Genomic DNA, 14,876 nt, shown 5'->3' with positions numbered 1-14,876 from the left:
TCTTTTTGAAGCAAGGTCTCCCTGTAGCCCCAGCTGTCCTGGAACTCACTATGTAGACCAGGCTGGCCTTGAACTCACAGAGATCCACCTGCCTCTGCCTCCCAAGTGCTGGGACTACAGGTGTGGGAAAAATCACATTTTAATTTATTAGTTTATATCTAATGTCTAGCATGCGTCCTGATACGTAGTAGCCTCTCAAGAACTACTTACTGCATCAGTTGATAAAAGAATTCATGGTCTAACCTGTTCACTGCCCAAGTCCCTACAGCACTAACTCAGAATGAGAGGGAGAGGAGCCAACCTGGTAGCACAGGCCTATAATCCCAGCTACTCAGAGGATCATAACATCAAGATCTGCCTGGGCTACAGAGAAGGAAGAAGTCCTAAGAAAGAAAAGAGATGAATCTGGTTAGGGCTCAGCTTCTAGTAATTCACTAGGTCAAAAGAATACACTAACTAGCACTACACCCTGATATTAATAATTAAGCCAACTGCTCTGATTATCCAAATCTTAAGGGCTTAACAAATACAAAAAGGATGGAACTGATACCAGAAAATCTGCCTCCACTTGATGCTTTTAGATTTTTCTTTACTATATAAAAACTTGAAAAGAACTAAAGTTACACAAAACAGCAGAAACGCCTTCCATATAAACCTTCCACTCTCAACAAGAGTAAACAACTATGTCTAATATATAAGCATACATAGTATCTACATTCACATGTAAACATAATATATAAAATATAATTACATCTTTTGTGATTCCATATGAACTTTAGGATTTTTTTTTTCTAATTCTATGAAGAATGTCAAGGGGATTTTGATTGAGATTGCATTGAATCTATATATTGCTTTCGGTAGGATGGTCATTTTCTTTCTTGCTTTTTTTTTTTTTTTTTTTGGTCTTTTTTTAGACAGGGTCTCTCTGTAGCCCCAGCTGGCCTGGAACTCACAAGCGATGCACCTGTCTCTGCCTCCCCAATGCTGGGATTAAAGGCGTGCATGACACCACGCCCAGCTAGGATGGTCATTTTCACAATATTAATTCTTCCAATTCATGAGCATGAGAGGTCTTTCCATCTTCTGATGTCTTCCTCAATCTCTTTCTTTAAAGATTTAAATTTTTTATCATAGAGATCTTTAATGTCTTTGGTCAGGTTTATTCCAAGATATTTTATTTTTTGAGGCTATTGTGAAAGGGAGTGTTTCCATGTACTCTTTCTCTGATTAATTGGTATTGCTATATAGAAAGGCTACTAATTTTGTAGATAATTTTTTCACCTGCCACTTTACTGAAAGTGTCAATCATTTCTAGGAGTTTTCTGGTGGAATTTTTAGATCTCTTAGGTATATTATCATTATCTGCAAATAGGGATAATTTGACTTCTTTTCCAATTAATACTCCTTTAATTTCCTTCTCTTTTCTTATTGCTCTAGCAAGAGTTTCAAGCACTATATTTAGAAAGGAGTGGAGACAGTGGACAGCCTTGTCTGGTTCCTGATTTTAATGGGAATGCTTCCAGTTTTCCTTCATTTAGAATGATGTTGGCTGTGGGTTTGTTGTATATAGCTTTAATTATGTTGAGGTATGTTTCCTCCAGTCCAATTCCCTTTAGGACTTTTATCATGAACACATGCTGAATTTTGTCAAAAGCCTTTTCTGCATCTATTGAGATGACCATGTGATTTTTATCTGTGTCCATTTGTCCTAGTTTGTTCTTCATTGCTGTGACAAAATACTCTGACCACTACCAACTTGGGGAGGAAAGGGTTTATTTAGCTTACGTATCCCGGGTCACAGTTCATCCAGGAGCCCAAGGTAGGAACTCAAGGCAGGAACCTGGAGGCAGGAGCTGGAGCACAGGCCATGGAGGAACACTGCTTACTGGCTTGCTCCCTTGGCCCCTGCTCAGCCTGCTTTCTTTTGCAACACAGGCCCACCTGCCCGGGGGTGGCACCACCCACAGTGGCTGAGCCCTCCCACATTACTCATCAAGAAGATGCCCTCAGACATGGCCACAGGCCAGTCCAATAGAGGAAATTCCCAAATTGAGGCTCCCTCAACCCAGGTGTGTCAAGTTGACACTAAAGCTATACAGCACACCATTTATATGATTGACGGCATTTATTGGCTTATGTATATTGAATCATCCCTGCATCTCTGAAATAAAGCTGACTTGATCATGGTGGATGACGTTTTTGATATGTGTCTGTATGCAGTTTTTAAGTATTTTGTTGAGAATTTTTGCATCTATGTTCATTACACGAGAATTCCTTTTTGGTAATCTATCGCAGCAAGCAAGCATGGGTATGTTATTTGCTCATAAATAGAAGCAATATAAACATTAATAGCAATTTAAAAAGCAACTGTTGCCAGCACAAAGAATCTTACACATACCAGGATTCGAATTCCACTGCTATCTCTTATCAGCTGTGTCTCTAAGTCTTAATTTCTAAAATGGTAAAACAGATACCACTGCCATGAAGATTAAAATAAAATCATGAAAATCAGATATGGTGGCTCATGCAGATAATTACAGCACTTGGAAACTGAGGCAGAAGGATTGCCACAAGTTCCTGGCCAACTTGGATAAATAAAGTAAATGAAGAACTGGGAACATAGCTCAGGGGGTAGAATACCTGTCTAGTCTGTGCAAGGTCATGGGTTTGATACTTTAGCACAGAAGAACTTGAACATGAAAGAAGAAAGAAAGAGAGAGGTAGGGAGGGAGGGAGGGAGGGAGGGAGGAAGGAAGGAAGGAAGGAAGGAAGGAAGGATGGAAGGAAGGAAGGAAGGAAGGAAGGAAGGAAGGAAGGAAGGGTAATCAGGTTGATTAAGTAACATGAGGCAGGAATGGTGGTGGTCCATGCGTATAATCCCAGCATTCAAGTGGTTAAAGCTGGAAGACCAAGGGGTTCCAGGTTAGCCTGAGCAACATAGCAAGAACCCCACCTCAAAAAACCATCACAAATATATAAAATACAACCACAAAATATGAAAATGCATTATACAAATTAAGATATATTATTACTAAGCTGAGCATGGTGAACCTGAATCTCTGCACTCAAGAGACTGAGGCAGGAAGATTGCCACAAGTTTGAGGTCAGGTATGGCTACACTGTGAATACCAGACCAGCCAGGACCATATAGTAGGACCCTGTCAAATAAATAAATAAATAAATAAATAAATAAATAAATAAATATTAGTATGTTATTTTTGTTACTATACATAGCTTTTCTTTTTTGTTGATGTATTTCATGTTGTTTTGTGAGACAAGATCTCATGCAACCTAAACTAGCCTTGAGCACAATACTGTAGCTAAAGATGACCTTGAATTTTTTATCTTCCTGCATCCATCTCCAGAGTACTACAGTTAAAAGCATTACTGGCTTTAAAACAGCAAATTCTGGACCAGAAGAGATGGCTCAGCAGGTTAAGGCACTTGCTGCTGAACCTGATAACCTGAGTTTAATCCCCAGGACCCATATGGTGGAAGGAGAGGACCAACAGCCAGAAGCTGTCCTCTGACTGCCACACCTGCATCATGGCACATGCATGAGCACAGCCATGCACACACACACACACACACACACACACACACACACAAATAAAAAATTTTAAGGCAGCCAGCTGGAAGTGGTGGCACACACCTTTGATCCCAGCACTCAGGAGGCAGAGGCAGGTGGATCTCTGTGAGTTCAAGGCCAGCCTGGTCTACATAGCAGGTTTCAGGCCAGCTAGGGCTACAGTGAGACCGTCTCAAAAAAGACCAAAAAAAAAAAAAAAAAAAATTTAAGGCAAATTTTATGGTACATTATTTTTTTACTACAATTTTTGAAAAAATAGCCTGGGGGTGTAGGCCACTAGAAGAGAGCCCTTGCCTGGTATGTATGTGTAAGGTACTAGGCTCAAATCCCAGCACTGGGGAAAAACAATGGTACTACAGTAAACATAAATTAGGAAAAAAATTAATTCAATAAAACTGGTTCCAAAAAAAAAAAAAAAAAGACCTGAAAACGGACTAGCTGATAGCTGATTTCTTCATGAAAGGACAGTAATTATTCAGAATACAACACACAGGTTAAGAGGACACAATAAACTGAGTGCCTATATAATTCCAGCACTTAAGAGCAAGAGGATCAGAAGCTTGTCATCCTCAGTTACATAGTGAGTTCAAGGTCAACCTGGGCTACATGAGACCCTGTCTCAAAACACCAAAAAAAGAGAAAAGATCTAATGAAATTCAAATACAATTCCCAAATCAGAGACAGAGGTAAGAGGATCACTAGTACAAGACCAGCTAGGTTACACAGTGAGCTTGAAGCTAGCCAAATTATAGCGAGTCAAAGTATCTACTAACAGACTAATGAGTAAACAAAATGAGGTACAGAGGTTTTTCTCACTTTACGTGTATTAGTGTTCTGCCTACATGTATGTAAGTGCACCACATGTGTGCAAACCCACAGAGGCCAAAAGGGGGCATGAGATGGTTGTTAACTGCTGCGTGAGTTCTGGGAACCACATCTGGGTCCTGTGCAAGAGCTGTGAGTGCTCTTAACAGCTGAGCCACCTCTCCAGTTCCAGATACAGAGTTTTATTCAGAATGAAATTTAGTCATTTGCAGGAAAATCAAAGTAAGATTATGTAGCAAAACAAGCCAGACTCAGAAAGACAAATAAGTAAGTTTTCTCTAATACGCAGAAATCACATTTTAAAAGAAAAAGATGAAAGTAGCAAGAACATTTGTAAAGAGGAAGGGGGACCAGTGGGAAGGGACAGAAGGACAAGAGAAGGCAATGCAAGGTGTAGAATATGCTGAAAGTGTACTACATACATGTATAAAAATATGAGATTAATTTTATACACTAAATATACATTAATTAAAAAAAAACTATAAGACCTGGGAATATAACTCAGTGGTCGAATGCTTGCCTAGCATGTACAAGACCCTGAGTTTGATCACTACCCTACACTGGCTAAAAAAAGAAAGGGGAAGAAGGGGAAGAAGATGGTTCAGAGTGCTCAGGCTGTTTTAACTTTTCGTTGTAGGCATTCAAATGCAAATTCAAGTATTTCAGCCTGGTGTGGTGACCCACACCTTCAATCCCAGCAGAGGCAGGCGGATTTCTATGAGTTCAAGGCCAGCCTGGTCTACATAGTGAGTTCAGGCCAGCTGGGTCTACAGGGAGACCCTGTGTCAAAAAGACCAACACCCCCCCAAAAAAATTCAAGTATGTCTACAGATAACACAACTTTCTGAAAATATTTTATTTATTGAGTGTATTGCCTACATATGTATAAGTGCAGCCATGTCATGCAATGCCCACAGAGGTCAGAAGAGGGTGTCAGATCCCCTGGAACTGGAGCTATGTATGGCTAGAGCTATGGGGGCCTAACTCAGGTCCTCTGCAAGAGCAGCCAGTGCTCTTAACACTGAGCCATCTCTCCAGCCCCCATAACCCAACTTTTTAAATTACCCAAGCTAAAACACTCAAAGGAAACTGTTCAATCTTAATTCAGTAGCCTAAACCAGGTTTGTGCCTTAAATTCCCGAGCCCCTTCCCGACTCTAAGTGAATCAGGGAGTCAATAAGCTTCTCATCCAGACAACTGATGCGATTTTAACAAGCATTTATGTTAACAATTGGTTGTGTCCTCAGGACTTGTGTGGTTCTGCTTACATAACCCATTATGCATAGGGCTGCACTAGTCCACTTCTCTAGAAAGTATTTTGAATACTAGTATTTGTTCAAGGTTTACCTGCTATACTAAACAAAAAAGGCTTTCTGACTAGCTTCAACTATCTTTCCTTCATAAAGAGAAAGGAAAGTCAATTCCTGCTATTTCACTATGTCAAAGGCAAGTCATTTATCTTAATGGAATAAAGCAGCACCCCAACACAGAGCTCCCATCCCCTTAGTTCAACAGTTTTCTCCTGGGGCTCCAGCTGAGAAATACAGCCCTAAACAAATACTCAACTGAAAATAGTCTGCACTGTTCCTTGAAGCGTGCTGTTAAGTACTAACTGTGGAAAGACAGAATTAAGTTCCATAGTAGTGAAAATCCTCAAGCAGTTCTGAGAGTGAAGAGCAGAAAGTGCCCTGAATCTAACTTGAATATGCATACATACAGTACATGAATATTCTTCCCCCAATACCTCAAGTACTGTCTAAGCCATGATTTTCAGATTTCATAGAACCATACTCTTTAAAAAGGGTATAGAGGGGCTGGAGAGATGGCTCAGTGATTAAGAACATTGGCTGTACTTGCAGAAGGCCCGGGTTCGAATCCCAGCACCCACATGGCAACTAACAACTGTCTGTAACTCCAGTTCCAGGGGATCCAACAGCCTCTTCTGTCCTCCGAAGGCATTGCATGACACGGGTGCACTTACCTACACACAGGCAATACATGCATACACATAAAATTTTAAAAAAATTTTAAGTAAAAAAAATTTTTTTAATAAAAATAAAAATAAAGGGTGTAGAGACCAGCACACCAACACAGGGTTGCAAACTTTTACTCTGCCAAGAACATAAAAAATAAAATAAAATACTGCCAGGCATGGTGGCTCATTTCTGTAATCCCAGCAATTGAGAGGCTGATGCAAGAGGCTTAGAAGTGTTAGGCCTATCTTGGCTATATTGAGAATTCAAGGCCTGCCTCTGCTACTCAAGAGAGGATACCTGAAAAACAAAACAAATAAAAAAATATACCTTCGGGACCAGGCATGAAGGTACAGGTCCTTAATCTCAGCAAATGGGAGACAGGGGCAGGTAGATATCTGAGTTCCAGAACAGGCTGGTTATAGGTATAGGGAGTTCTAGGCCAGACAGTTGTAAATAGTGAGACCCTATCTCTGACACAGACACAGACACACACACACACAGACAGAGACACACACACACACAAACCTATACCATCAGTATTATTTCATCAGAGAACTAATATGTTTCCATCAAAATTGGTAAATTAATTTTAGAAAAAAAGATTATCTTTTAAATTCAATGGACTTAGCTTTATAAAAAGTTAACTATCCCAGGAGTGGTGGTACACGCCTTTAATCCCAGCAAAGGAAGAAGTAGGTAGATCTCTCGGAGATCTAGGCCAGCCTAGGTTGATCTACATAGCAAGTTCCAGGCCAGCTGGGGCTACCGGGAGACAGTGTTTCAAAAAAGAAACCACAGCAATAACAAAACCCCTCAAATTTAGCTACATTCTCATTTCACACAGACAAGTGAAAGCCTTGTCAGAGACTGGCAGTACTATGAAGTCCAGCATTTGAGAACTGGAGTCTGAGCAGCTAGGACCCCTCAGAAAAGGAAAGCAACAAGAGGACATGCTCAAACCAAATACAAACCTCTCCAATGAGGAGTGGCTGCTCGGAGTTTTAGGGACTCTCCCAAAGTCACAGATTAAGAATTTTTAACTCAGATCTGTGTATTTCAGAGTCTGAATTCCTAAGCATCAACCTAAGTTTCCTATAAACTTTTCCAGTGACATAAAGGTCCACTCCCTGGTCACTTTTGTGACCAATGACAATGGAGGAATTTCCAAGACAGCTGGTCAGAGTGAGAGGTGTATCCCTGGCCATCACTCAGACTAAAGCTAAATGGAACTCTTGACCTTTGCTTCATTAATACCAAGCTCACTGAAACTAAGCCTGGATAAAATGTGCATACACACACAGAGAGACACATGCACTCTGTCTCCACTTAGCGGGACCCTTTAAACATTCCCAAGTGCCTGTGAGAGTGAAAAACATACCCCTGAAAAACAAGGGGAATGTATTCATTCTCAAGAAGGAAATAAATACTTCCACAGTAACTCAGACTAAAAATAATAAACTTGTCTTTAAGAAGTTGGAAACTGATCCTCATTCTGTAAACTAGTATGATCTTTTATATAATTTCCTCCTAAATTTATAAAAAGAAAATAACATGAAGTTCTACAGATTTTGGGGGCTGGAGAGATGGCTCGGTAGTTATAAGAGAACTGACTGCTCTTGCAGAGGACCCGGGTTCGAGTCTCAGCACCCACATGGCAGCTATGAACTGTCCTTAACTCCAGTTCCAGGGGAATCTAACACCTTCTTTTGACCTCTGTGGCACTGCACAACACAGGTGTACTCACATACACGCAAGCAATATACTCATACACATAAAAAAATACTAAATAAAATATTTTAAAAATTCTACAGATTTATAGTTCTTGAGTTTCCAAAATAAAATTTTCATGCACATATATTATTATGAGAGATAAGAATATCTTATTCTATCCCTCTATGATAATCAAAGTATTAGAGTAAAATCATCTATGTTAATCAAAAGTACTTATATTGGCTGGAAATGTAGCATAGTGGTACTGCACCTGCCTAAGATACTCCAGGCCCAAGCTTGATCCCCCCAAATCACAAAAATACAAAGGAATTATAAAAGAAACCTGGAGGGGGAAAAATATACAAATACCATTTTCTATAAAAGACAATGTTAACAATATTAGGAGTCACTATAAGAGATACAAGTAATATCTTTGAATATTCAGAGGTTCCTAATACTAAAACGGAAGTCATACAAAATATTAATGAAACACTACATCAGACATCTACTTCCAAATCCTCACGTATCACTTGCCAGACAAATGTCCAAAGTAAACAACCAAATAGGGCTATAAGGTAATCAGTCTGACATTCTGGACCAAATGAGTCTGAGTTTCAACTTCCCTAAAAGCAGAGTAGTGACAGCACAGTATTCTTTCTTGCTAGCCAAGTCAAGAAAATTTTATTTCTTAATTTGATTTTTTTTCTTAAGACAGGGTCTCATGTAGCCCAGGCTGGCTTCAATTCACTATGTAGCTAAAGATGACCTGGAATTTCTGATCCTCCTGCCTCTACCTCTGGAGTGCTGGAGTTACAAGCACCTACTTGTATGAAGTACTGGGGATCTAATTCACTGCACCCAGGGCCCCAAGTATGATAGGTAAACACTCTATCTCTATCTACTAACTAAACTACATGCCCAGCCTGCTTCAGCTGAGTTCCCCGTGTCCCCCAGAAGACAGGGTCTCACTATGTAGACCTGGCTTGCCTGGAATTTGCTATGTATGGCCTCAAACTCACAGAGATCTCACCTCCCAAGTTCTGAGATTAAGGGCATGTGCCGCCACACCTCTTGCATTTTTTAAAATTACATTTATCTGCCGTGCGTGGTGGCGCACGCCTGTAGTCCATCACTTGGGAGGCAGAGGCAGGCGGATCTCTGTGAGTTCAAGGCCAGCCTGGTCTACATAGTGAATTCCAGGACAGCTGGAGCTACAGGGAGACCCTGCTTCAAAAAGAAAAAAAATAAAAAATTACATTTATTTATTTATTTAATTAATTAATTTATTGTGTATGTGAGAGAGACAAAGAGAGATTGGGGGAAGGGGCCAGGGACTTACCACAGTTCAAATGTGGAGCTCAAAGGACAACTTACAGAGCTGTTTCTCTCCTTCCTCCATGAGGGTCCCAAGGATTGAACTCAGATTGTCACGCCTGGCAGCAAGTAACTTTACCCACTAAGCCATCTCACCAGTCCCTCAATTGGATTTTTAATGAACAGATATTTTTCTATTCCATCTGAATCTGTAGCACTAGGAAGCTATACACATACTATCAGATGTCTTACCCAGTACATAAAAGTCTACTTGCTAGTTTTTCTTTTTGTTCTAAACAGATGTCATTAAAAACACAGGATTGGTTTTGTCATTACTTTGGTTTTCTTCTTTCCCCTCTATACTCTCTCGACTCCTTTCACAGATTCAACTAGAAATCTATCTGAATAATCTATTTTTTAATGTATTATTTTTATTTAATGTGTATTCATGTATTGCTTGCATGCAGGTAAGTGCACCTGTGTCATGCAATGCCTTCAGAGAACAGAAGAGGCTGTCAGATCCCCTGGAACTGGAGTTACAGACAGTTGTTAGCTGCCATGTGGGTGCTGGGATTCAAACCCAGATCTTCGGCAAGAACAACCAGTGTTCTTAATCACTGAGCCATCTCTCTAGCCCCTGAATAATCTATTTGTATTTCCCCCACATCCGTATTAATATATGTCTAGCTCTGACCTCTCTCTTGAACTTCTAATCTACATTTCCAAAGCTGCTGGGCATTTTCAGTACGTAAGTATATTAGGAAGTCTGCACGCCAGGCCTGGTAGCACAGACTTGGAATCCCAGCTCCTTGAGAGACTAAGACAGGAGGATTGTGAATTTGAGGCTAACCTGTCTCAGAAAAAAAAAAAAAAAAAAAAAGGAACCCTCAAAATATCCAAAACGGATTTAATTACACAACTCCTTGCCCATTTTCCCAGTTAAAGTACCACCATCAACATCACCCACACTTACAAAGTCTAACTCATTTTCCACCTCTTCTATGCAGTCCTTACCTATCGAGCCCTCCCCCAACTGCCTACTGGATCAGTTGCTAGGTCCCGTTGAGTCTTTGTTCTCAACCCACTGCCATTACTCTGCTCAGTATTTACAGTAGGATACTGACAGTCAGCTAGCCACAAAAAAAAAATCATTCTGCACACTAAACTATCGCTGTGTGCGTGCATGCAAACACACACACACACACACACACACACACACACGCCCCCATAACTTCCCAAATGTTGATCTCCTACAGCATCTAATAAACATACTTCACAATCTAGCCTCAATTTAAATTTCAAACTAAATCCCTCATTTCCAAATGAACCCTGCATTCCAGGTCATCTGGTCCACTAACTTTTCACTACACAGCAAGCCTTCGCCCCCACCTCACTTGTCATTCTCTTCATTTGAAAGGCCTTCTTTATCCACCAAATCCTAACTCCTAAATCTTTGTTTTAGTAAAGTCTGGCCCTCTGTAGCCAACTAATTTAAGACTGGCAGTTTAACATCAGGGCACAGTGCTACACGTCAGTAATCCCAGCACTGGGGGAGGCAGAGACAGGAGAATCAGAAGTTCAAGGTCATCCTCAACTACAAAGTGAGTCTCAGGCCAGCCTCATATACAGGAGACCTTGTTTTTAAAAAAGGACTGGGGGGCTAGAGAGATGGCTCAGCAGTTAAGAGCACTAGCTGTTCTTACAGAGGACCCAGGTTCAGTTCCCAGTACCCACATGGCAGTTCACAATTGCCTACCTGCATACACACACACACACACATATAATATAAAAGAAAAAAAAAGAGATGCTTATATGTTGTTGTGAAGTACAGAAAATGTACACAGGTCTGGAGAGATGTCTCAGGGGTGAAGAGTACTTGCTCTTACACAGGATCTGAATTAGGTCCCAGCACCCATACTAGGCAGCTCACTACTGCCTATTAACTCCAATTCCAGGGAATTGGGATGCCCTCTTCTAGCATTCCTAGAGCACTGCACACACATGGTGCACATATACATAGACATAAAAATAAAATTTAAAAGGAAATGTACATAGAGCAACTAGCGTACTTAAATAAATGCCTAATAAATAACAGCATTAATCTATCCTTATGTTATCATCTCTCTACTGCTTTCCATGATTACTTAAGCTAAAAAAACATTTTTCCCTTTCGTACAACCCCAAACTTTAGATAAATCTATGTGGTCACGTATTTACATATACTTTTTTTTCTTTTTTCTTTTTGGAAGAAGGGATCTTTTGAAGGGGGTCTTTTTGAAAAGGGTCTATAAATGTAGCCCAGGCTGGCAGATTACCCATCATCTTGCCTCTCTGCCTTCTTTGCCTCCCCAGGTGTGCCACCATATACAGCCAGGTATTTATTTATACCATAAACATTGGTACAAATATCTTGTATCCCCTACTGGAGTCAAATCCCTAAAGACCAGACTTCAGCTTTGTGACTTAAAATGCCTGACACAGTACTTTTCATAAGCACTCAACACCTACCTCCAAATTAAGTCACAATTCAAAGAATTTTTAGTATTCCTAGACAACACAATTCAACTCTTCATGACTCAGACACACCTTAGAAGATTATCGTCAAAACATAAACCCTAAGTTATAATGGCTATGTCTTTATTTGTTCCTACATAGTTGCCTAATAGAGCCTGATGCACAGAAAATGCTCAGTATCATTTGAATTGGCTTGTGCAATAAAATTAAAATTTACAGTGCTTGATGGTATCTGATCTTCACCAATTTCCTTTTCTGCTTTTATAACTCCTGCAGTATTTCCCTTCCAAACACATCATATCCAGAGTATAGATCCATATCCACATCTAACTTGACTCACATTCCAGACACTCTTATTTTTCAATCATATGCTCTGAATAATTAAGTACTTTAAATATGCAAGAGGCTACTGCTTCTATCTAAATCTAAAAATTGTGCAGCTTCCCTCAATTTTTTTTTCCACAGGAACTTTCAAAGAAGAATCCCTTTTTACCTGTTTAATATCAACAACTCTGAAATAAATTTTCAGCTGGGGAGATGGCTCAGCAGGTGGAGTGCTTTGCTGTGTAAGCATGAGGACCTGAACTGAATTCCCAGCACCCATGTAAAAGCCAGGGGCTGCAACATGTATCTGGAGGCGGTGCAGGCAGAGGAGGATCCCTGGGGCTTGCTAGCCTATCTTGAAACTGCAAGCTCCAGGCTGAACGCGAGATGTTGTCCCAAAGAAAGTAGAGAGCGATCTAGGAAGACACCCAACATGGACTTCTGACCTCCACATTCGCCCACCCACACACACACAGAGAATTTATTTTAATGAGGTAATTTTCCTTTGCATAGGCAATTCATGGAACTTGTCGCCTCAGTCTATTCCCCTTAACTCATGAGTGGGAAGAGAAAGAATGACAGAGAGAGAGAGAGAGAGAGAGAGAGAGAGAGAGAAGAGAGAAGAGAGAGGACAGTAATAAATCCTAATATAAGCATATTGTAAATTTAAGATAGTGCCACTGATTTTTTTCATGAAGATGGCTTGTGTATGCTTTACACTGTAACAACACCGGTCATTTGCAGTAAATGAATTTCTGATTATAATTATTTAAATCAATAAATGTGTGTGGGGGGGAAACTTCCATTATTTCCTACAAACCTTTCACTAGTAGTTTATCACTTAAACTCCTGTTTACTAAAGGAACTACCTACACGATTTTCTTCTCTGTGAAATTCTCACTTTAACCGAGGCAAACACTTCATAAGTTTAAATACCTCTGCCCAGCTGTGGGAACCTCCGCATTGCAACAACAGCTGTAAATGTATAAAGGACGTTTCGGGAGAAACACGACAATTTTTCTTTAAAAAAAAAAAAAAAGCTCAAGAAATGACAGTTCAGAATATAAAAGTAAACAAAACTAGGGGAGAAAGGATAGCATTCTCCAGTCCTTTTCAGTCAACTCGTGCGCTATCCTGACTGAACACAACTGTGACTGAGGGCGAGCGCAAAACTCAGGAGGCTGACTAGCGAACAGCACCATTTTTTACGTCAGCAAGAAACCAAGGAAATTTATCTGAACTACGATTTTCCTCAAATCTTTGCTTAAAAAAATAAAAAGCGACTTCAACAACGGTTATCAGCAAGCTTTCAAGTCGAGGAACACGAGTGCCTCAGTGACGATGCGCATCCAGACCGAGTTCCAAGGCCGGTGCAATGGAACCCAAGCGACCCTGAAACTGCTCTGGATGAAAAAGCCTCAAACAGGACCGCCAGCATCCACAGGGAGCGCCCCACCCCAGGACGGCGGAGGCTACACCCCTGGGACCCAACTAAGGACTGAGCCCGCAGGGGCGATGGACCCCAGAGGCGACGCGACGGAAGTCGGGCGCTGGGATCCAGCGAAGCCTGGCCGTCCAGGCTCCCAGCGGCGGGTCCCACCGACAACCAAGCAGTGAAGGCGCCGGGCGAGCTCGCGGGGGCAGAGGCGAGGGGGTCGCGGCGCGGACGGCTCAGCCCATCCCGGCTCCGGAGTTTTTTTTTTCAGGGTCGGGTGCGCGCCGCAGCGCTCGACGACCCCCTTCCCCGGACCCGGACAGCTGAGCCCGCGGCGGACAGCGAGGGCCCCGGGACGCCCGCCCGACGCAGGCCCGCTCCGCTTCCCGGGCCACTCACTCTGTGCGCCGGCGCTGCGAGGGCGCGGGGCGGCGGCCTCGGAGCTCCGCACGCTGACGGGGACGCGAGCCCCTACTCGGAGCCGACGGAGCCTCGGCCGCTGTGCCTACAAGGCCTCTCTCCGGCCCGAACCTTAGACAAGCACTTCCGGGGGAGCCGGGGTGGGCCGGGCTTTGGCACCGGAACTGCTCCCGGGCTGGCGCTGCCAGGGCCTCCCGGGAGGGGCGGGCCCTGTGCGCCCGGCTCCCGCAGACCCGCCCCCGGGCTCCTCGCTAACCCTTGCGGTCCCGCGGCTCCCCGGGGCTACCGCTGGCACCCCTTGTGTTAACTGCCCCTAGGATTGTTCCCCTCCAGCCACCCAATTTTATAGATGAGAAAACAGGCTGGGAGAATCTAGTTTAGCCGAGAGCAGTGCATGAACTCGGCTGGCCGACTGTCCGCCAGTGTGTCTGGTTTAAAAATAGTGATAGGTGGCCGGGTGTGGTGGCCTACGCCTTTAATCCCAGCACTTCGGAGGCAGAGGCAGACGGATCTTTGTGAGTTCGAGGCCAGCCTGGTCTACATAGTGAATTCCAGGACAGCTGGAGCTACAAGGAGATCCTGTCTCAATAAAGAAAAACACAAACAAAAAATGATAGTTGACATTTATTGAATGCTTACTACATGGTGGGCACTGAATTAACCGCGTCGAGTGCATTAACTCTTAATAACTTTCAAACTCCTCGAGATTGGTGCAGTTCTCTACACCCTGCAGAGAAGGAAATAGGTCAGGTACCAAACCCTAACCACA

At 42.2% G+C, this 14,876-nt stretch overlaps 1 protein-coding gene across 4 annotated transcripts in view; it reads right to left on the bottom strand.

The window, feature by feature from the left end:
- Frs2 (fibroblast growth factor receptor substrate 2) overlaps nucleotides 1-14,438 on the bottom strand; it is a 122,654-nt gene extending 108,216 nt beyond the window's left edge. For all 4 annotated transcript variants that reach the window (XM_029558983.1, XM_008823699.3, XM_008823698.3 and 1 more), the window contains exon 1: nucleotides 14,087-14,438. The gene's annotated coding sequence lies outside the window, so the exon portion shown is untranslated. The remainder of the gene's footprint in view (nucleotides 1-14,086) is intronic.
- Nucleotides 14,439-14,876: the final 438 nt, after the last annotated feature.

This window comes from Nannospalax galili, unplaced genomic scaffold, assembly GCF_000622305.1.
Source record: "Nannospalax galili isolate Female #2095 unplaced genomic scaffold, S.galili_v1.0 scaffold749, whole genome shotgun sequence".
NCBI classification, from domain to species: Eukaryota; Metazoa; Chordata; class Mammalia; order Rodentia; family Spalacidae; genus Nannospalax; species Nannospalax galili.
Note: the sequence above shows the minus strand (reverse complement) of the source record. Positions and strands in the feature narration are given on the sequence as shown.